At 56.0% G+C, this 21490-nt stretch overlaps 1 protein-coding gene across 1 annotated transcript in view; it reads left to right on the top strand.

Moving 5' to 3' along the window:
• The window catches only part of TFCP2L1 (transcription factor CP2 like 1), a 136781-nt gene that overhangs the window by 65528 nt on the left and 49763 nt on the right, over nucleotides 1-21490 (top strand). The window lies entirely within an intron of this gene.

Genomic DNA, 21490 nt, shown 5'->3' with positions numbered 1-21490 from the left:
TGCGTATAGATACCCAGTTGTTCCCACATCAGTTGTTGACCCTCGCTAAAGGCCCCTGATTCTTACTGGATCTTTTCTTCTGGGACATGGGGTTGTCATTGGGAAACTCCTTCCTTTTTTTTATTTTAAACCCAGCCTATGTCTACCTCCACCATTTTTATGACTGTCTTTCTGTTTCTCCTCCTGTCTCCCCCTTAACCTTCTCAGCCGTACTGGGTCACGTTGCGCTCTGTTCTTCTGCGAGCTTTCTTGGTGCATGTTTTAACTCCACACGTTAGTTCTAGGGGAAAGTCAGGACCAGTCATATCCTTTCTGGAGGAAACTCAGTCACAAGGAAATGGAATCATTTGTCCAAGGTCACACAGAATTAGGACTAGACCTTCGGTATCCTGACTGCCAGCCTTTGAGGGTGTCTGTGAGTCACTAGACTTAAGTGATGCCACTCCCCAGGCCAAGTGATAACAGGCTTGATTTTAATTATAAAAATGTGGTAGGCTAATATTTTCATTTCCTAATTCCAGATGAGGATCTAATAAAGATCTGTTACCTTAAGTTCTCTGTTACTGGAGTCTTCCATTTTCTGGAACCCCCACTGCTGTCTGTTTTGTTTGTTTGTTTGTCTTAATCTTTTTTTTTTTTTAATTTATTTTTTAGTAATCTCTGTACCCAACATGGGGCTTGAACTCACAACCCTGAGGCCAAGAGTCACAAACCCTGCCGACTGAGTTAGCCAAACGCCCCTTTCACCTTCTCCTAATTGGTTCTAGATGAATCTTGGAGCTTACAAAGGAGGAGAAAATAAATACACATCATAATTTGGTACCAAAATGTTTTAGCTGCTTTGCTTCGGCTGCTTGTCCTCCTTCCACAGGAGTCAGATGAGCTGGCTGTAGCTTTTATTTTTTTCATTTGAAAGTACAGAAAAGCCAGAACGCTTCCCACTCCTGTCCACTGTCTTTCCCGTGAGCTCAAGCCGGGATCTGGGGCGGGGGCTGGGGCAGCCCGCCCAGAACGGTAGCCTCCACCCCAGGGTTCTAGGCTGTGGCTTCTCCGGTGGCTCCTGCTCCAGCAGCCATTTTTAAAGGTGTGATCCCCAGGGAGAAAGAAGAGCTCCCCGTGGGCTTAGGTCACCATCTTGTGAACCAGAAGCCTTGAGCTGAGCTCCTTATCCTCAGGCCATCACGTCTCCTTTTCTGCTTGCAAGGCTGTGAAACACCTGACCGTGTCTGCCAGGTTGCACCTTTACGGTGAAGACACAGAGGCTTTTGAATGGGGGGACGGTAGGATTTGCTGGGGGAAGGGATGGATGGAAAGAACAGGATGGAGTAGGGAGTTTGAAGTCGGGGCTTGGGGTCCGAAGCAAAGGTCAGCCAGCTGCCCCGCTGACCTCCTGCCCAGGCAGCCTCGAGCCCCTTGGGAAGAGCTGTTAACCTGGAGGGTGCTTCCCCGGGAGCAGACTGGAGCTGGCCGAGCTGTGGGTCACAAGTTTCTGAGTCCAGAGTGGCTTCGGGGCCTGGTCTGAGTAACTTAAGCTTGAAAATCATTAACGAGTTGATGAGAAGCATGGAAAACCTCTCTCGCTGTTGGCCATGGAGCCGAGGGAGCAAGCCCGGAGGCTCTCAGAAGGTGGAGGAGCGGAGGGGCGGGGGCGTGGACGTGGCAGTGCCGGAGGAGCAGGAGCCGGGGCCCCCAGACCCTGGCTTGGCCTGAGCGTCCACGTCTCTCGAGTGGTGGCTGGCTCGGCCAGGGGGTGAATGTGAGGGGTGGCGGGGCTTTCCCACTTCTCCCTCCATAAAGTCCTGCGGTGGGCAGGTGACGCTCGGTGTGTCCTGGTTGTACGTGGCACCGCTAATGGACCTGCCGTGAGGTGCCCCACAGTGTGAGGTCTAGCGCCTGGGCTTGTCTGTGAGAAGCGTGTGTTGCTCTCAGCTGGGTGGCTGCTCCATCAGCACCCGCAGAGCGGCCCCCAGCTGGTCCCGGCAGCCCGAGCCCGGGCTCCGAGCCGGCCGGCTCCGTGTCTGCATTACGGACCCCTTTCCTCGCCCTGTATCCGGCCCGAGCGCAGCCCTGAGTATTCTCGCTCAGCCACGTGCGGTGATACACGCTCTTCTTTCACGTCATGGTGACGCTCGTTCGGGCTCTGTTCATGAGACTGGTCAGGGGAGTTGCCCGAGTTGGGGGTGGGGGTGCACACCAAAGTCCACCTCTTCGGGGAGGGGAGCAGTGCCGGCAGCTTCCATCTGACAAGGACCCCAAAACCGAGGCTCATGGAGTCGGTCTTCCATGCCGCTGCCTCACGTGCCCTTCTCCCCTAGTTACTTGCTGTGTGTGTGATACCATCAGTCAGGCTGGCCAGTAGAAGGTGGTTGTACACCTTTTTCGATCACCTCCCAGCCCCCTTCCCTCTGCCCTGCAGGGGCAGGGCAGTGAGGTGCTGGTCAGGCACCCCCAGGCCTTCCTGGGACCAGGGCACTCTGGGAACTCCTCAAAGCCTCCTTGGAGCTCTCCGGACCTCTCTGCAAAGGCTCCTCCTGAGTGTCCTCCCCCTTACTTCCATGGGGACTAGCCAGTAGTTCTGAGTGGTGGCTCCCGGGCCAGTGGCCCAGGGCTGGACCTGCTGTCCCCCACTTGCTTGTAGGGGCTTCTAGGGGCAACATCCCCAAGCAGCAGCTCTGAGAGGTGGGATTGCTGCTCTCTGCAAAGCAGCTGATGGCGATGCAATGGGAGGGGCAGTCACTGCCTAGTCCTGGGGTGACCATCCCTGCCATCCGGGCAGGCAGACTGGTGGGGCTGTGTGTGAGCCTGTCTTCATGCCCGTCATCTTGAGGAACCGTGGGGGATGGGCTGCAAGGAGCTAGCAAGGAGTGGAAAGCCTTTTGTCATGAGAAGTTTTCGAACCTTCATCAAGGAGAGAACAATATAATGAACCCCAGTACCCATCACCCAGCTCCCACCATAATCAACGTATACCCGCTCTCGTAGGGGTCGGTGAACTGCAGGCCAAATCCAGCTCACTGCCAGGTTGTGTGATGTTTGATGACAGGGAGCACGATCTCTGAACCCAAGTGAAATGTTACCCCGCACCCCCCGTCCCAGTTCCATTCTTCTCATTAGTAGACCTGTATTACCAAAAAAAGTATCCAGTCACTACATTTTGAATTCTATCATCAAAAAAGTCATGGAAATTTGTTTTCTGACATATCAGTTTGCCTCTTGGCCCTCTCAAAGCTAAAAATAGGTACTATCCAGCCCTTTCCAGAAAAACTTTGCCAACCATGGAGGTAAAGCTTTCTGTTAGCTTTGCGTCCCTGCTGGAAATCCCATTACATAAGGATTCTGAAACAATTTTTAAGAAGTACTTGTTTTGAGCTTTGAAGCAAGAGAAGTGTCAGCTGAGCAGCCCTGGAGTGTCCCCCCGCCTGTGGCCTCACTCCTGTGAAGCGTCCACCCCAGCCCCTCTGTGGACTTCCTTCCCATTCCCGGCTGCTGCCTGCTCCTGGACACCCAGTGGGCCTCGGACACGGGGGCTGGGTGCTAGGGGTTGGCGTCGGAGGGCCGTGTGCAGGGAAGGGTTCTGTGCTGGTATTAACAGGTCGGCAAGCTGGTGGGCGGTGGCCTCCTGGTTTAGGTCTCCTGGAACTTTGCTGTCCTGGAGGTTGCAGCCTGACCTTTACCTCCAGCTGGCACCTTGAGGACCGCATGGCTTCTTTAGGGTCCTGCACGTGGCTCTTCGTCATACAAAAGGAACTCAGCTTGGTGATAGAGGGGGGCCACTGCCTGGCCCTGAGTAAGGGTTCTCTGGGCCTGGACTTCAGTTCTGCCCTTTGGGGAAGCAGGAGTGAGGCCAAATGCCAGCCTTAGGGGCTGAGTCCTACATGCCGGCGGTCACCTTCCTGCTGGGGCAGTCTGGTCTCTCTGGGCCCCTTGCTTCTCCACTCCCGGTGCAGGTGGCAGGATGCTGCATCCAGCCTTCCATTAATAACACCAAAGCTAACAGCCGTGGTGGACGCTGGTTGTCCTCTTCGGGGTCAGGCTTCGAGCTCAGCGCTTTTGCCATTGTCCCTTTCTGTCCTCCCTACTGTGCTGTCAGGTTGCAGTGGCCCAGTTCTCCAGGTGAGGAAGTCAAGACAGAAATCAGATGCTGGCCCACGGTCCTCCAACCACTGGATTGAGCCGGGATGAGAATCTGGGCATCTGGGTCCCAGTTCCGCATCCACATCCCACGCACTGACACACCAGGTTTGGGGGACAGGCTCCTTACTCAGTGCTAGCTTTCATCCTGAGACTCCATCCCTGAGCTTGGTGCACCCTGATGGGGAAACATGGGTGGGGCTTGGTTGTTCAAGACAAGAGAAGGGGAGAGGCGCCTAGTGGGTCAGTCGGTTAAGCCTCTGACTCTTGATTTCAGCTCAGGTCATGATCTCAGGGTCGTGAGATGCAGCTGGTGTAGGGCTCTGCAATCAGTGGGGAGCCTGCTTGTCCCTGTCCCTCTGTTCCTCCCCCTGCTCATGTGCTCTCCCTCAAATAAATAAATCTTAAAAAAAGAGGGGATTGTTCTGTGTGCCTCTCCCCCCAGCCTCTCCTTGCTGGGTAAAAAGTTGGTTACTCTGTCCTCTAATGTTCATGTATGTAATGTGATTCTTACCTAACGTGACTTCCCGAGCTTTCTCCAGATTGGGTGACTCTTTCCTGAAGGTGGTGGGAGTCTACTGGGTGGTGTGGGCCTTGGATGGGTCAAGAGGGTGTGATGGGTCAGGGGAGGTGGGCGTCGAGACAGAAGTTGTCATACTGCCACATCGTTTTTGTACCTGAAATAAAGCATATTTTGCACTTGCTACTGTACCGTTGTGCAGATGAGAACTCTGGATGTGGGATCTGTGCTTGGGTCAGAATGCAAATAAAACTCATTTGTAAGAAACCCCTGTGGCTCAGGCCTCCAGTCTCTCTCCTTTTAAAATTGTAGTAACAATACATGATACTGTGAAATGTACCATCTTAAGGTTTTGAGGTGCGTGGGTCAGGGCCGTCAAGTACGTTCATGCTGTGCAACCACCCCCCAAGGACTTTCTCATCTTCCCCAACAGAAACTCGGCCCGTTCCCCCACGCAGCCCCTGTGCCCACGGTTCTCCTCTGTCTGCTGTGACTGTTCTCGGCACAGCGGATGAGTGGTGTCATACGTACGGCATTCGTCCCTTTGTGACTGCCTGTTTTCACCCCACGGGATAGGGTCCAGGCTCATGTGCGTTGCAGCGTGGGACAGGCTGCCCCTCCTTTCTGAGCTGGCTCGTTCTCCATTGTATGTGTACACCACGTTTGTTCATCCTGTCATCCGTCTTGGGCTGCGTCCTCCTTTTGGCTGCTGTGAATAATGCCGCCGCGAACACAGGTGTGCAGAACGAGGGTACTAGTTCCTCCCCGCTCTGGCCAACACTCTCTCTCTCTTCGCCAGTAGCCGCCCTGGCGGGAGGCCTGGCATCTCCAAAGCTCGATCACTGGGTGTGCTGGGCTGAACGCTGCAGTGGGCACATGACGCAGATTTCCCACTCCAGGCCCTTGTCGCCATCAAGGGCCGAGGGTGTAATCTCGAGCTTCCTTTCTCTCCCAGTCCCTCCCCTGTCAGTCACCTTCTGCCCCAGACCACACCTCTTCCAAGCGGGCCTGCGCTCAGCGCTCCAATGCAGCCCAATGTCTGCGGCTTGCTCTGGGGCGCTGCTCCTGCGTGCCTCCTGCCTGGGCTCTCCCTGCACACCCAGGGGTCACAGGTCTCCTCCCCACCACACTCTGGTAAAGTCCCCTTCTCCCCCCAGCTAGCCTGTGGGGTGTGCGCGGTGGGCATGGGAACCCCTGAACCTCCCCGAACCTGCCTTCTCCTGGGTGATCTGGGAATGTCACGGTCCTTGAGACCGTGCGTGTGAAGCAGTGAGCACGAGCCTGGGCCAGAGGGGGTTCCCAGGGGGCTCGGAGGTGGGAAATGGCTCAGTGTTTTCCAGGATCCAAAGGAGAGTGACACGGGGGGCTCAGAGTAGGTAGACGGGGACGGGAGAGAACGTACTGAGGCCCGGCCTGTGGCCCAGCTGCCTTCCCAGGGCTAGCGCTGAGCCACACTGGAAGCCAGGCTCCTTCTCACTCACATTTCGCTGGCCCTGCTGTGGCCGTGAAGCTTCCAGGATTTCCCCTTGTTGCCTCCTTTTCAGGCAGCAGGGTGGGGTGCTGTTGGTCTCAGACGGCCTCAGAATCACCCAGGGGGCTTGTTCCCAGACGGCTGGGTCCCACGGCCACTTCGGACAGCAGGTTTGAGCGGGGGCCTGAGAATGTGTATTTATTTTTTTTAAGATTTTTATTTATTTATTCAACAGAGAGATAGCGAGAGAGGGAACACAAGGAGGGGGAGTGGGAGAGGAAGAAGCAGGCTCATAGCAGAGGAGCCTGACGTGGGGCTTGATCCCATAACGCCGGGATCACGCCCTGAGCCGAAGGCAGACGCTTAACCGCTGTGCCATCCAGACGCCCCGAGAATGTGTATTTCTAACTGGTTTGCAGTGGATGCTCTTTGCCGGCGGGAGAGCACGCGAGGAGAACCTCTGGCCTGGAGGAGCTCGCTTGCTTGAGGAAGCATCCAAGAGGGGAAGCGAATCACTCAGGATGCAGACCTGGGTGTGAGCTAGGGGTGCTGGTGGTGGTGGGGACTACAGAACGTTAGAGTCCCCTGATGTGGTCCCCTAGGACCCGAGAAGCCGGGTCAGCTGTGGGTCCCTCCCGTCCTCACTGTAAGAGAAGCTGACTCTAGTTCTGAAACCTGTTGATTGGGCCCCCAGGGGAGGCAGCAGGGCCTCCTGGGTGCAGGCTGCCAGCTCCCCCGCCCCACTGTCTGCTCCGGACCAAGCATGGCAGCCACCCCTGAGTCCAGGAGGTCCTGGGCTGCAGCCATCCCCACGTCACTGACTGTGGCCGTCCACATGGGAGACCAGACAAAGTCAGCAGTGGCGGTGGGGGCACCCGGTGTCCGGGCCTCTGTCCCGTAGGCTGGAGATTCCACCAGGAGTGTATCAGACAGGCTAGGCCCTGGAAGGCTGACTCCCGAGGACCAAACTTTGAGGAGCCTGAGGGCAGGGGCGGGTAAAGCCAAGGGCCGGTAAAGCAGGATCCCTGGAGAGAGGTGCCTGGAGAGAGGTGTGTGCGCATGCTCTCCCAGCTGAGCACAGCAATGCAGCAGAGTCGGCCTGCTCTCTGCATCCTTTCCGGTCAGTCCAGTTCGCACTCCCCAGAGCATCCCTGTCCTCCGTCCTCACCTGGTCCTTGCCCTGGGAAGGGCAGGTACTGGGGCTTCCATACTGTAGGCACACGCACGGAGGCCAGGCTTGGAGAGGGCACTGGACCTGCCAGCGAGACTCAGCCCATCCGGGCAGAGCCAGGACTGCACCGCCCCCAGAGCAAGCCCCGAGAGGCACATGCTTTCCAGGGCAGGCTGTGGCGCCCGTGGCTGCCTCTCCCTCAGCCCCTTATCCCTTTACTCCAGGGAAGGGAGCCTGGTGGGTAGGAGGCTTCCAGAGCTCAACGGGGTTGAATATTAACCTGCCTTGATTGGGTGGATCAATATTTAAACTCAATTACAAGGGAAAGGGGTTATCTGGAGACAGCTTATCGGGCAGGAGGCAGCTATTGAAATATCTGATAATTGCAGAGGGTGACCTGGAGTGGGGGCAGGGGTGGGGCTTTAAACACGTCCAGTGGGGAAGGGTGGATGGGGGCTTCCGTACCATCTTACGTACCAAGCCTACTTCCCACCTGCCTGCCTGCCCTTCCTTCTCTCCCCTTCCTTCCTTCCTTCCTTCCTTCCTTCCTTCCTTCCTTCCCTCTCTCTCTCCCTCCGTTTCTTCCTTCCTTCCTTCCTTCCTTCCTTCCTTCCTCCCTTCTTTCCTTCCTACCTTCTCTTACTTCCTACCCTCCCACCCTCCCTCCCCCCTTCCTCCATTCCTTTTGTGGACTCAGCTCTTTCCTGGCTCCAACTCACAGAGCTTACCAGCCCCGCTCTACCCCTGAGCTCCCATGGGCTCTGGAGCAGAGGCTGAACTGTCCGTTTGTCTGTCCGCCTCTCTCACTGAGCAAAACTCTTAGAGGACAGAGATTGGTTTGCAGGACCACAGCCATTCCGGAAGTCCCGCCCAGGGTCTGGCAGGGAGAAGCCTCTCCAGCAGTGTTTGTTGAGTGAGTAAATGATGGCAGTATGGTGATTGGCAAGTGAGGGAGGGGGCCTGGAGGCCCTCATGAGAGAGTCCTGTACCAGGCCGGGGGCCAGCTGGTGTGCCTTCCTAACAGGACTTCAGATTAGTTTATTAGCTTAGCGCACTGAGAACTGGGCCTTGGTGGCTGGGGACGGGGACAGGTGAATTCAGATGGAGAGTAGGGAACTGGGCAAAGTACCAAGTGTGGGGCGAGGGACGCTGGGTGTGTCGGTGTGGACAGGGCCTGGCAGGGGCCCTCCCGTCAGGTACCTGCCGTGCGCTGAGGGTCTCACAGGCTGCTGAAAGGATCCAGAAGATACCGCTGTGAAGAGGTTTTGGTTTTTGACTTAGCGTGTGTTTTATGAACTGTCCTTGTCTGCCTACAAGCGGAGTCCCCCAAAGACTTCAACTGCCAGAATCCTCTCCCTGGGGGTTTGCAAGCAGGGAGGATGGACTCCTATCAGCGGAGAGAGGCTGAGAAGTCCTGACTGGAATAGGAAATGAGCTCCCACATCTGTGGCATCTGTTCTCCCACGGGCCCATTTCTCTTTCCTAAGAGGCATGTGTGCGCCCACCAGGGCCCCTCTCTCCTCCCCTTCCCTGTAAAGATGGTACGTAAGCCCCCAGTTCTGACCGCCTTCTGGACTCACATGTTCGTCTGCGCTCCTGTGTACATGGGAGAAGAAAAATCTTTCTCTGGCTGTCTTCTCCCCATGTCATTCCCCGGCCCCAAGCTCTGGATGTAAGAGAGCGGAGGAGGAGTCTTTCCTCCCTGATGTTTCCTGATCTCACCCGGTGCTCACAGCACTTTTAAGGCAGGTGTTAAAGCCTCCACATTGCCCGTGGGGATACTGAGGCTCAGAGAGGCTGGGTCGTCGACTCAAGGACACACAGCTGCTCATGGGGCAGAGAGGGCTTCTGACCTGGGTCTGTCACCTCCAGGGACTGCCATGGACTCAGAGGACTGTGCCATGTGGCTCTGGGGAGGGGTGGTGGGCAAGCTAGGGAGCAAAGGCATCCTAGACTGGGTGCTGCCCTGAGCTGGGAGGGAAGATCCAGGACAGTCTAGGTGGATCATGGGGTGTCCCTTCCTCCCAATTCTTCATATGTTCAGGAATGGGGGGAGTGTCTGTGGGACTGGATAGTACCATGGGCATCCCTTCCTTGTCTCTGCCATGTTCCAGTTGTGTCCTTGGGGCCATGCAAAGGGGTGAGCCAGGACCACCTCCTCCCTCTGGGTGACTGCATCAGAGTCCCCACCTGCCACCTGCCTCCCTGGGACAATGAAGGTGACGGGGAGGGGCTCAGCTGGGGGGCTAACCCTCGTAAGTCTTCAGCTCAGAGCCTGGTCCCAGCCAGGGGACCACTGGTTCCCAGACCTACTCATGGTCCCTGCATGGACATCTTCCCCACAACTGCCATGTCCCTCTGTCACCACTGCTGCGGGCCTCTGGAATGTGTGCCCCCAGAAAGGAGGCCTGTCCCCAGGTCCCCGTATTTGCAGCTCTTTCCCGCCGTGGGCTCCTGATGTTCAGAGCTCACTCAGCACCCACACCTCCCGAGTGCCTTCTGCCGAACCCCGAGCTTCAGAGCTGACACCTTTTGCTGACTCCCGGGTCCAGCACTGCTGATGCACTTGGGAAGTCCGTTCAGTGCTCCCCTAAACTGATAGGTATTGGAGGCTGTTGGAGTCGGAGGCTGTCTGGAAATCTTCTGCTTTAGGAGACTTTGGGCCTGGCGTGCCCTGTCACTCTGGAAAAGCCCTGCTTCTAGCTTGCTGGAGATGAGCTTCCGGGAGAATTCTGCTCTTTCCTTTGGGCTGTAAGAGCAACCCAGCCAAGTTGTAACCAAGGGAGTACAGGGCCCAAACCTCCACTTGCCGGCCTGGAGCTCTGCTGGGGGTTCTGAAGGGTTCATCTTAACCTTTTGGCCTTTGACCAAATTGTCCATTTGGAAGCTTGCTGCTCCCCATACCCCGATGTGTCCGATGCCCCCATAAAAGTAGCCTCTATGTTCTGAAATTAATTGGACTCTAGGAGAGGAGTCATGAGAGCCCTGTGCAGGATCATGTGTTAAAGTTTTGAGCGCCTTTTTTTTGGCTGCTGGTGACATAAGAGTTTGTCTGTAGACTAATGGACCAATTGTACTGTGTATAAAGTATTCAAAAGATAACATTAAAAAGAAGACCGTCAAGAATATAAAACAGCACCACTATAGTAATAATTGTTAGGGAAAAAATCAAGGTGGAAATATCCGGAGAAGAATTAATTAAAATAGTCTCACAATACGGCCATATTAGGAAGTAATGCTAGACGCTATAAAAACAACTCCTAAACCCGAGTGGCGTAACGCAGTAAAGGCACATTTCTGCCTCGCGTGTGAGGCCCCTCTGGCTCGCCAGGCTGCCTTCTACGTGGTCACTGGGGACCCGCGTGCCTTCCATCTGGTGGTCTTGCCATTTTCTAGGGCCTCAGAGGCCTCCCCTTGGCCCTTTGCTGCAGGCAGAGGAAGTGATGAGAGCCCGCGGAGTGGAGGGAGAGGTGTCAGGGACCAGGCCTGCAAGTGGCGCCCAGCAGCTTCCCCTGGCGTGACAGTGGGCAGCACATGGTCCGGGGCCCCAGGCAGCATCCTCATTGGGTGGTCGGGGAGCGTGGTCCAGCCACAGGCCCAGCATCCTGTGCCACGATGGCATGTAATAAATAAGGAAATTAACCCACCCAACCAGTGCAAAGAGACTGCCAGCACGTACTGTGCCGGCCCTGTGCCACGCTCTGTTTGGAGTCTGTAGACACCAGTGCGCCCCCCGGCCCTGCTCCGGGGCCCTCGTCAACGCTATCGTAGGAAGGAGGAAACTGAGGCCAGGGGAGGTTCTGTGGCTTGTCCAAGAAAGACTTCGAACCCGGGGATTTTGACTTAAGTCTGTGCTCAACCACTACTTGATTCTGCCTTAGTAGGGACACAGGCTCACACACACACACACACACACACACAAACAAAGGTCAAAGTGGGCTGCATCAACTACCTTCCTTCCTTCCTTTCTTCTTTCTTTTTTTTTTTTAAAGCTGTATTTTATTTATTTACTTGAGAGAGAGAGAGCAAGCGAGCACGAGTGGGGCGAGGGGCAGAGGGAGAGAGGGAAGCGGACTCCCGCTGAGCAGGGAGCCTGTCACAGGGCCTCCAGGTGCCGTGTGCCAGGCCCTCTACTGGACGGCGTGGTGCAGGGGCGCCCCCACCGCCACCCCGCGGAGGCAGCTGGGGAGATGCAGTAGCTGAGAGGAGCCCCATCTCCTCCAGACCCCTGTTTACGGCCTCTACTTGCTTCCCCACCCTGAGAGGGTGTGCGGGGCCTTTAAGAAAAAAAAGGGCATTGTTATTGGAAAGATGAAATCAGCCTGCAGGTTTCCAATGTCCCATTCCGGGTGTTTGTGTACAAAACAGAGGCTGGGCCTGGGGGTGGCAGGGCTGGGCGGTGGCACACAGGGCCCACTGTGAGGCTCCCGGCTTGCTTCTGTCCCCACTGTGTCTGGCACAGAAGACGTGGTGGGGAGGGCACGGCTCCCGCCTGATGGCTTCGGCACCATGGGTCGCAATTCCAGCCAGAGTCTGGGTTACATGGTCCTGGGGCAATGCCGCGGAACAGCTGTAGACCCGGCCCCCACCAGTGGTCTTCGAACATGTCTCCTAATGCCTTCATTTAAGGAAAGAGTATGTGGCAGGGCTTTCCAAACGGAGAGCTGTTTTCTGGGGCCTGATGGGGCCACGGACTATGCCAGGGGTCTGAGGATGCCCCGGTAAGGCGCAGGGTATGCAAAACTCAGAGCTTGTCTAAACTCTGTTGCTGCTGCTGCTGCTGGGGAAATTGAGGCCCGCAGAAAGGAAGCAGTATGCCTAGGTCCCCTGGTGACCCAGTGGCCCATCCAGGCCGAGAAGGAACCCAGGTGCCCGTGTCCCTGGGTCAGGGCTCTGCCATCATACTCAGGCCCTTCACCCACCAGAGATGTCAGGAACGTGCCTGGAAGTGGCTGGTTCCTGTGACGAGGGGCCACTGAGGGTGCAGTGCTGGTACAAGGAGGTGGCCCTGGGCCTGGAGAGCAGGGAGAGGCCGCCTTCCAGAAACAGGGCTGCAGGAAGAAGCTGGAGGGGAGTGAAGATGGCAGATGCCGGCAGTTGACCATCATGGGGAGCCTCTAGGTGACTGGTACACCTGCCCCGAGGACGGCGGCTGAGGCAAGTGGGTATCGCCTGTCTGGCTTGGACGGGCCAGGCGCCCAACTTCCCTCTGCCAGGGGTGAGGGGCATATTGGGGTTGGGAGAGTCTCTGTGGCAGGCATTTGTCACCAACACTTACTGAATGCATATACCCATGGTTCAGGCACCTCACTGAGCACGTAGTAGACACCGGCTGTTTAATGCTGGCAACACCCCATGAGTTAGGACTGTTGTCCTTGTTCTCCGGGGACAAACCTCAGGCTTATATGCTGACGGGCTATGGCAAGATGCTCGACCAGAAAGTGTGGGCCAATGCTCTGAACGTGGCGTTACCTGGCCAGAATTCTTAACACTTCGACTTTACAGGAGCATTGTGGCCAGGACAGACTTGGGGGTTGTGGTTAGGCCAGGGAGCAGGGACATAGCCATCCTCAGGGTAGCCTAGCATCGAAATTAGGAGGTGCCTTGGGGATGCCTTGCTGGCTTAGTCGGTGAAGCATGTGACTTTAGATCTTGGAGTTGTGAGTTCGAGCCCCATGTTGGGTGTGGAGCCTACTTAAAAATATATCTACTTTATCTATATCTATCTATCTATCTATCTATCTATCTATCTATCTATCTATCTATCATCTATCTATCTATCTATCTATCTATCTATCATCTATCTATCTATCATCTTTATTTATATGAAAGAGGTGCCTTGGTCTTGGCAGGGCAGCCTAGCAGGGAAAGGAGGTCACCTGGGGGAAGCCTGAGATTCAAGGTTCCCACCCCACATGCTGCCAGCCACCTGCGGCCCACAATTCCTGGTGTGCCAGCCTCGTCTGGGAGACGTTGCCTTCTGTCCGTCTTTCTAACACTTGTGCATTTGCTTACAAGGACATGCGCTTTCTGATCCTGCTGGGTTGGTTTGAAATGGCAAAGCTTGCAGAGCACAAAAGGTCTGTAATTTTTTCATGGATACCCTTGTGCTCTGAGATAGGGGAGTCCAGAGGGCACAGGCAGAATCCAGATGTCTCTAGGAGGCTCCTGCTGGCCAGCTGCCGGGGTCCAGGGCTCCTCCTAGAGTGGCAGGCCTTTCCCACCCATTTCCTTTCAGCCCAGGGCATGGATCAGGGGCCGTGAAGCATGTTTGCCGAGGGTGTTCCCTGAGCTAGGTGCTGTGGTGGCGTGTTGCAGATACCATCACACTTTTGAACATAAAGGAGAACAGGGTCCCTCTTACAAGTGGTTGCTTTGTAAGTCACATGTTATATACAACAGTCGGTTGGGGATGTTCACACTTATTGGAAGTAATGTCTATCGTGTTTACCCAAACATCCGTAATTCTGGGAACCATCCTGCAAGGTGAATACTACTACCACTCTTTTTATGTAGGAGAAAATGAGTCTCTGAAAGTGAGTACCTGTGCAAAACTATGGTTCGAAACTGTGGAGCCTGGATTCAGACTCAGTTCTGGAAATCTTCAGTTGGGTGTCAGTTTCTTGTGCCAGGCCAGCACACGGGACACCCTCAAGTGTGTTGACAGCATTCATAGAGGACGCCCAGGCACAGGATGCTAGGTGGCTTGCAATGGGGATGTGGTGGGGCTGGGACCAGAAGTCAGCCAGCCTGGCTCCAGAACAATCCTTAACCAGTGCTCTCGATGTAAATGTCAGCCAAGGGCTCTCAGTGACCACACCGATGCGTCTCAGACATGACAGCGAATGGAAGAAACCAGAAAGCAGGCCCACTGCTTGACCTCGTAGCATGATAAAGCAGGCACACGTAAGCAGTGTTTAGGGACGGGTAGGTGGAAACGGTACCTCTTATACAGAGAGGAAGGCGTGGAGGTGATGGCCCTGAATTCAGGCTGTGGTTAACTTTGGGGGGCAGGGCAGGGCAGGGGGAGAGGATTCAAGGCTGGGGCTCGTTCTGAGGGACCGCCATGCTCCATTTCCTGCCCCAGGCGGTGACTAATGAGTAGAGCTCACTTTGTGGTAAGTCATTGAGCTGTGTGTCTGTCTGCTTTGTGCCCTTTTCTGTGTGCCCATTACACTTCACAATAAAACAGCTTTAAAAGAGAGAGTAAATGAGTCATGTCATTCTGCAAAAGAAGGACTTGCCCCACGTGAGCTGCCAGCCTTGGTGGGCAGTGTCCGTGGCTCTGGGGAAACTTCTGCTGTCTTGTCTGCCTGCACCTGCTTTTCTTCCAGTCTCCTCCACAAACTGGTGTTGGCAGCACTCGGTCTCGGGTCCATGTTTGCGGTGCTTGCTTGAACCAGGGATGTGGTGCTCTCCCTGCTGCAGTGCTCCCACCTGGGAGTTCAAAGGTGGGATGGGTCTTGGATTTGGGAGGGTCTGGATTCCCTGGGAAGCAAATTCTGGGACTGTGATTTTTTTGTAGGACATTTCTAGGAATGTTCTTTTTTTTTTTTTTTTAAAGATTTTATTTTATTTATTCGACAGGACAGAGACAGCCAGCGAGAGAGGGAACACAAGCAGGGGGAGTGGGAGAGGAAGAAGCAGGCTCACAGCGGAGGAGCCCGATGTGGGGCTCGATCCCATAACACCGGGATCACGCCCTGAGCCTAAGGCAGACGCTCAACCGCTGTGCCACCCAGGCGCCCCTATCTAGGAATGTTCTTGAGGTCAACCCTGGAGGGGGGGAGGGGAGAAGCTGGGCTGCACGTAGTCTCAGTGAGGGCCTCCACGGACCCCATGGGCAGCTCGAAGCTGGTCCACATTGCAGAGCTGCCTCCACATGGGGGGGGGGCAGTCAGACCTTTATATCCCCTGCCCGTCGGTCAGTCAAAGGAGCGGTGGGACAGGCGTGATTTCGAGGGAGGCAATCCTCCTAGCGACAGTGGAGGGCACCCTCCACCCCCACCCAGGAAGTTAAGGAGAAAGTCTTCATCCCTGAAGGCGAATCTGGGCGCTCGTCAGGACCTACCGTACATACCCCGTCACGTGAAACTTTGACGAGGGCAAGTCAGGGAACTGCTGTTTCTTGAGGGCCTTCGATGTGCTAGGCCCTGTGCTTCATTCCCTCAGAAAACTCTCACAACGGCTTTATAAGGGGGGTTGTTTTTATACTCATTTTCAATATAGAGGAGAAAAAGGTAAGCTATGAGAAGAGTGTCAGAACTTCACTCGCGGGGCGCCTGGGTGGCACAGTCGTTAAGCGTCTGCCTTTGGCTCAGGGCGTGATCCCGGCGTTCCGGGATCGAGCCCCACATCAGGCTCCTCCGCTATGAGCCAGCTTCTTCCTCTCCCACTCCCCCTGCTTGTGTTCCCTCTCTCGCTGGCTGTCTCTCTCTGTCTAATAAATAAATAAATAAATAAATAAATAAATAAATAAATCTTTAAAAAAAAAAAGAAAGAACTTCACTTGCACCCTCCTGCTGCCCGGCTCCCAGCCCCCTGCACTCTCCCATCATGCTCTGTGACCCATAGGCCTGCCGCTTGTCCAGAGGCTGTGTCCTGCCTCACCGTGCACCTGGCTTCCTGCCTCGCTTGCTGGCACTCAAGCGTGCTCCCGGTGAACGAGAAGCTGAGTCGGGGTGGGACCCTGCCAGGCTGACCCCTGGGGTCCAAGGCCCAGCAAGGGGTCTAGGGCAGAGCCAAGGAAAGGCTGTTACAGCCCGGGGTCAGATGGACAGAGCTAGGCTCCCCTGGAAACTGCCCCAGCCAAGAGCCAATGTGCAGACCCAGAGGTGGCTGTAAGGACATCGACGAGATGGCCACTGGGCCCTTACACTGTGACAGAGCGCGCTCTGCACTGGGGCCCAGGCAAAGTGACGCATCATCCCTGGCTCAAGGGGCTCCTGGACAAGCAGGGAGATAATGATGGAAAACAGCCAACCAAAAAAACCCCAGACCCTGCAATGAACCCCGCGGGGATGAAAATGGCTCTTGTCTGTTGGGAGGCTGCGTGTGCCTGGCACAGGCTGGGCCCCTGGGGTCAGTATGGCTCATGCTCATTACTGACCTTGCAAAGCAGAGGTCCACAGACCCACTTTCACAGAGGAGGTGACCGAGTTCTTCTTTTTTTTCCCCCCTTAGATTTTATTTATTTGAGAGAGAGAGAGAGAGAGAGAGGACAAGCAGGGGGAGGGGCAGAGGGAGAGGGAGAAGCTGGCTCCACCCTGAGCAGGGAGCCTGATGTGGGGCTCGATGTCAGGACCCGGGGATCCTGACCTGAGCCGAAGGCAGACGCTTAACCCACTGAGCCACCCGGGCGCCCCGAGAGCTGACTAAGTTCTAAGGGTCATTCGAGGCCACCAAACATGGAGGGTCAGAATTGGAGCACAGCTCTCTTTCACTTTCCTTCATCCCACCTTTGAACCCTAATCCCTGCATGAGTCCTCCAAAGGGACTTACACCAACGCCGGGTGAGATGGGAGGCCTTGAGCTCTATGCCTATAGCTGAGCTTGGCTCTGACCTTGGGGAAGAGCAAAGATCTTGTGTTTGATGATGGGCCAGGGAACAGGGGGTGGCTGGGGGGAAAGACAGTCCTGGCAGGGTACGGGGTAGTCATGGGGCTATGCAGCTGAGATCCCCTTTGGCCTTTCACCCAGGCCACTTCCCCTTCATGGGAGCTGGAATATCAAATCACACCGGGGGCCGAAGGCGTGTGTGGCTTCCCTCCAGACAAGGGTGTGGGTGCCTTTAAAAGGAGGCAGGGGACTGGGGCACTTGGGTGGTTCAGCTGGTTAAGTGTCTGACTCCTGATCTCAGCTTAGGTCTTGATCTCTGGGTTGTGAGTTCAAGCCCCGTGTTAGGCTCCACGATGGGTGTGGAGCCTACTTATAAGAAAAGAGAAAAGGAAAGGAGGCAAGGGAGATCCCCTGGTGGTGGCTTGAGGAGAAGGCCCTACCCGGTGTCCCCATCTTCCACAGCTTCCCGGGGCCCACTAATCCATCGTTTTCTCCCTGCCACCGGGTCATGCTGAGTCTTTCCCCAGTGACAACCTTTGTTGGATAATTCTCCTTTGACACACTGTCCATATCTTGCTCCCCCTTCAACGGCCACCCCAAGATCCTCTCTTTCATGATGTGGTCTTTGAGAACTCCGGTCTAGCTTCAATCTCTCTAAACGTTGTGCCCTGTCTTAGGATTTGCATGGAACAGAGAAGCACTCAGTAACTCCAGAAATGCAGGCAAAGATGACTCTGCTGGGCAGTGTCCCGTGAAGGGCCTCTGGAGAGGGATGGGACCTCGGTGCCGGCTGCTGTCCTGGGCCCAGGAAACACACCTGCTGCTGTCTTCACGTGGTGACATTCCAGGAGAACTTGGAGCTAGGAGCAAGAAAAGTGTCAGACAGGGGTCTTCCTGGTCTTCCTGTGTCTTCTCTACACCCCAGATCTGACCACTTCCCCTCGGGCTAACATTTCCCCCAGGCACCATGGGCACTGCAACGAGGGCCCATGAAAATGTTTTAATTTTAATTTCCTCTGAAATCACAGGAAAAAATGAAGATAATAATAATGAATGTATGACATATATTCATCTTTATACCAAGTAGTCACAAAATATGATTACATTTGTTTGTAATGCAGGAAGGGGCCCATTGGAGTCACGCTGCGGCACTGACCCACAGCATCATCCTGCCCTGGGATGCCTCAGGCACCTCCCGACGGGTCTCCCTGCCCCTGCCCCCTGCTACGGTCTGTCCACAAAGAAGCCAGAATAATCCTAAAACTATGTCCCATCACTCAAGAGGCTCATGGTCTCTAATGTCACCATTCTCCCCTTTTCCCTGCTCCGGCCTCATTGGCCTTCTACGGCTGTTTCCAGAATGCTATTTGGCCTCAGGGCCTTTGCACTTGCTGTTTGGAGCTGGGTAGCTCTTCCTCCCAGTATCTGCGTAGCTCTGCCCTCGTCCCTTCAGGCCCCATGGGCAGGGCCCACGGGAATGGTGCTCCCTGCAGGCCGTGGAGCCGAGGGCTTCTCCATCACTTCCCGTAGAACACCCCCTCCCCATTCCTCACTCTCTCTGTCCCCTGCTTCATCATACCAAAAAGGGCCAGATTCGTATAGACCCTTGCAGTTGTGTGGGGTTGACTGTCCCCCACAGCAGGACGTGGGAGTGGGGAGGATCCATGAGCTTGTTTCACTCACTGCTGTATCTCCTGTTCACGGAGCAGAGCCCAGACAGGCAGGTGTTCCTGGAAGAGCAAGGACCGAGTGACAGGGTGACAAGCCTGGGCCTCTCCAAGTGTCTGTCTCTCCACTGCTCAGCCTCCCGCATCACACACCTGCTGTGTCACCATCTTACAGAGCCCCTGATGGCCCTGCCTGACCTCCCACCTTCAGTTCCTGGCCCTCAGCTGCCTGGCCTTTCCTCTTGCTTGTGTCCCTTTCAACCTCACTGGAGGGACGGTGGGCTCGTGGAGAGCCCGGCCCCAGGCTAGTGGGAGTCAGCTCACCATGGGTCAGGTGGCAGGGGAGGGGGTGGCCTGGTGGCTCAGGACAATGACCCGAGCCAGGGCGAGCACCAGTGTGGCTCACGGTCTCCTCTCCTTGCCCTGCACAAGCGAGAGCTCTGGAAGACAGGCACGTCCCATCCTGCTCCAGTGTTTTCAGGGCTCTAAGCCTAGTGCCGGGGGACACACAGATGTGAGTTGGTTCCCGCCCCTGTCCGCCAGGTGCTCACCGTCTGAGTAGGGAAGCAGACCATGCCAGTGAAGTGTGACAGGGAACAGGAAGAGACAGTGGAGGGACTGGGGCTGGGTGGGGCAGGGAAGGGCCCTACACCCAGCCTCCATAGTTGGGGCTGTTTTCTGGAGATGAGGCTTAAGCTTAGTGCATTCTTAACTTATTTTCTGCGTTTTTAAAGAAACAATTTTAAGCTTACAGCAAAGATGCAAAATTGGTACAAAGAATTTTCAATAGCCTTTATTCAGTTTCCTTAAAATATTATATTTTACCACATTTGCTTCTTTCCCTCTCCCTTCCCCCATATCTATCTACCACCTACCTATTATCTACCACCTACCTATTATCTATATCTTTCTATCTATCATCTACCCATCTCTCAATACATTTTTTTCTAAAATGTTTCAGAGCAATACATTCAGGTAAAATGTCCTTTTATCTCTAAATCCTTCAGTAAGTATTTCCTAAAAGCAAGCACATTTTTAAAAGCATTTTATTTATTTATTCGAGACAGCATGAGAGAGCACGCATGAGTGGGGGGAGGGGCAGAGGGAGAGGGAGAAGCAGGCTCCCCGCTGAGCAGGGAGCCTCATGCTGGACTCAATCCCAGGACCCTGGGATCATGACCTGAGCCAAAGGCAGAAGCTTAACCGACTGAGCCACCCCGGCGTCCCACCAGTGAATTTTTTGACATAACCACAGTACAAAGATCAGCATCTGGAAATTGCAGGGAGCAGTGTGGGCGGGGACGTGGAGCCCCGCGGTATGTGTAGAAGTCCGTGCAGCACTTCTGCGCTGAGCCCCTCGGAGGCTGACCCTGAGACTAAGTTGAGGGTAGCTTGAACTTGACCGGGAAAGCGCTGGGACACCCGGCAGATTTGGGTGTCCAAATCTGGGCGCACTTCAGCCCGGCCCTCTCCCTCGGGAGGCTGGGGCCCTGGAGCTGATGATCCCAGTCGCCCAAGGCCCTCAGTCCACTGGCGAGGGTTCGGTTTGCCCAGCTAGTAAGAAGTCCAGTAAGAACAGAATGTTCTCAGGGAGCTCCAGGATCAGGGAGTGGAAGGGCAGGGAAGGAAAGGGGGAAAGAGAGTGAAAGTGTGTGTCTGGCACAAACGGGCCTGTTTTGTAACTGCGACACCACCTCGGGGTGAGTCATCGCTCGCTCACACGGCCTTCCTTCCGGGTGGCCTCCCCTCCACCTTCCCTTTTTGGCCGCCAGCACCGTCGCCTCTCAGCCTGCCATGTTCCCAGGCTGGGCCCGCGGACTTGGAGTTACAGAAGCAGGTTCAGTTCCCAGCACAGCCGGGCTGTGAGCCTGGGCAAGTTGCTGGACCTCTCTGGGCCTGTTTTATGTGTCGTGCAGAGGACCGGCAGCGCACACCTTGTAGGCTGTGGGACTGGGTTGAGTGTTCCGCACAAAGCAGGCCCTGGGACAGGCCCGGCGGGTCTCTGCGCCGATGTGCTCTTCTTCCCTCGCTGCGAGGTGGGCTCCCGCTGGCCTGGCGCGGATTCACCTGGGTGCCTTTGCCGGGGCGCACAGCACAGAGTGGGGGCTGAGCAGCTGCTCGTGGAAGCCAGGCAGGGGATACACCCGGGAGGCAGCGCCCGGCATGCAGCCCCCAGGGAGTACGAGCAGCCTTACATGGCACCTTTCCACCACCCGCAGTTAGCCCAGTAGCATCTGCTTGGAGGCAGGTGACCTGGTCCGCGGGTGGGCACGCGCAGCAGGCCAGGCCACCACCAGCCTCCCCTCCGGAGTGGGTGCTCCCATCGCACAGAGAAGCCCCCTGCCCACAGGGCTGAGGCCGAGGAGGGGCGCGGCGGGAGCTGTGGCCAGGGAACCGAGGCGCGGGACTGCAGGAGCTCCTGGACAGGGTGGCAGAGGCCCTGGGCACCGGGACGTGGGCGCCCCCAGCAGTGTACTGCACACGCACGCGGGGGAATGTGGGTGTGCTGGCAGGAGGGGCCGGTGGGGTCGGCCGCAGCCCTCGCTCGTGCCGCGCCCTTCCTCTGCCACCCAGGGTGAACTGCCACAGACATGCGTGTCACCTGCCTCTCTTGGCTGCTCTAGGAGGTTTGGAGGTGTTGCAAATTGCTCTGTGACGTTCTGGAGCCAAACCATGTCCCTGGCCTGCTGCCCATCCCCCGGGGCTTGGCATCAGCCGCACTGTCCCTGGAAGACAAGCTGCCTTTGAGGGTTTGGTGTTTTGAGCGCTTTGTTGGGAGGGCTGGGTCAGTGGCGTCTCTACCGGGCTGGCAGCAGGGAGGTGCCGGCGTGGGGACCAGGCAGAATCAAGGTGGTCAGAGGACACAGCTCGGGCCCCAGGCACGCAAGGATGCTTGCGCGATGAGCGGCGGCGTGGGGGTGAAGAGCATGTGCTCCGGAGCCAGACAGCCTGGGGCTGCGAACGAGCCGTGT

Source organism: Ursus maritimus, unplaced genomic scaffold, assembly GCF_017311325.1.
Source record: "Ursus maritimus isolate PB19 unplaced genomic scaffold, ASM1731132v1 scaffold_1, whole genome shotgun sequence".
In the NCBI taxonomy this organism is placed as follows: Eukaryota; Metazoa; Chordata; class Mammalia; order Carnivora; family Ursidae; genus Ursus; species Ursus maritimus.
Note: the sequence above shows the minus strand (reverse complement) of the source record. Positions and strands in the feature narration are given on the sequence as shown.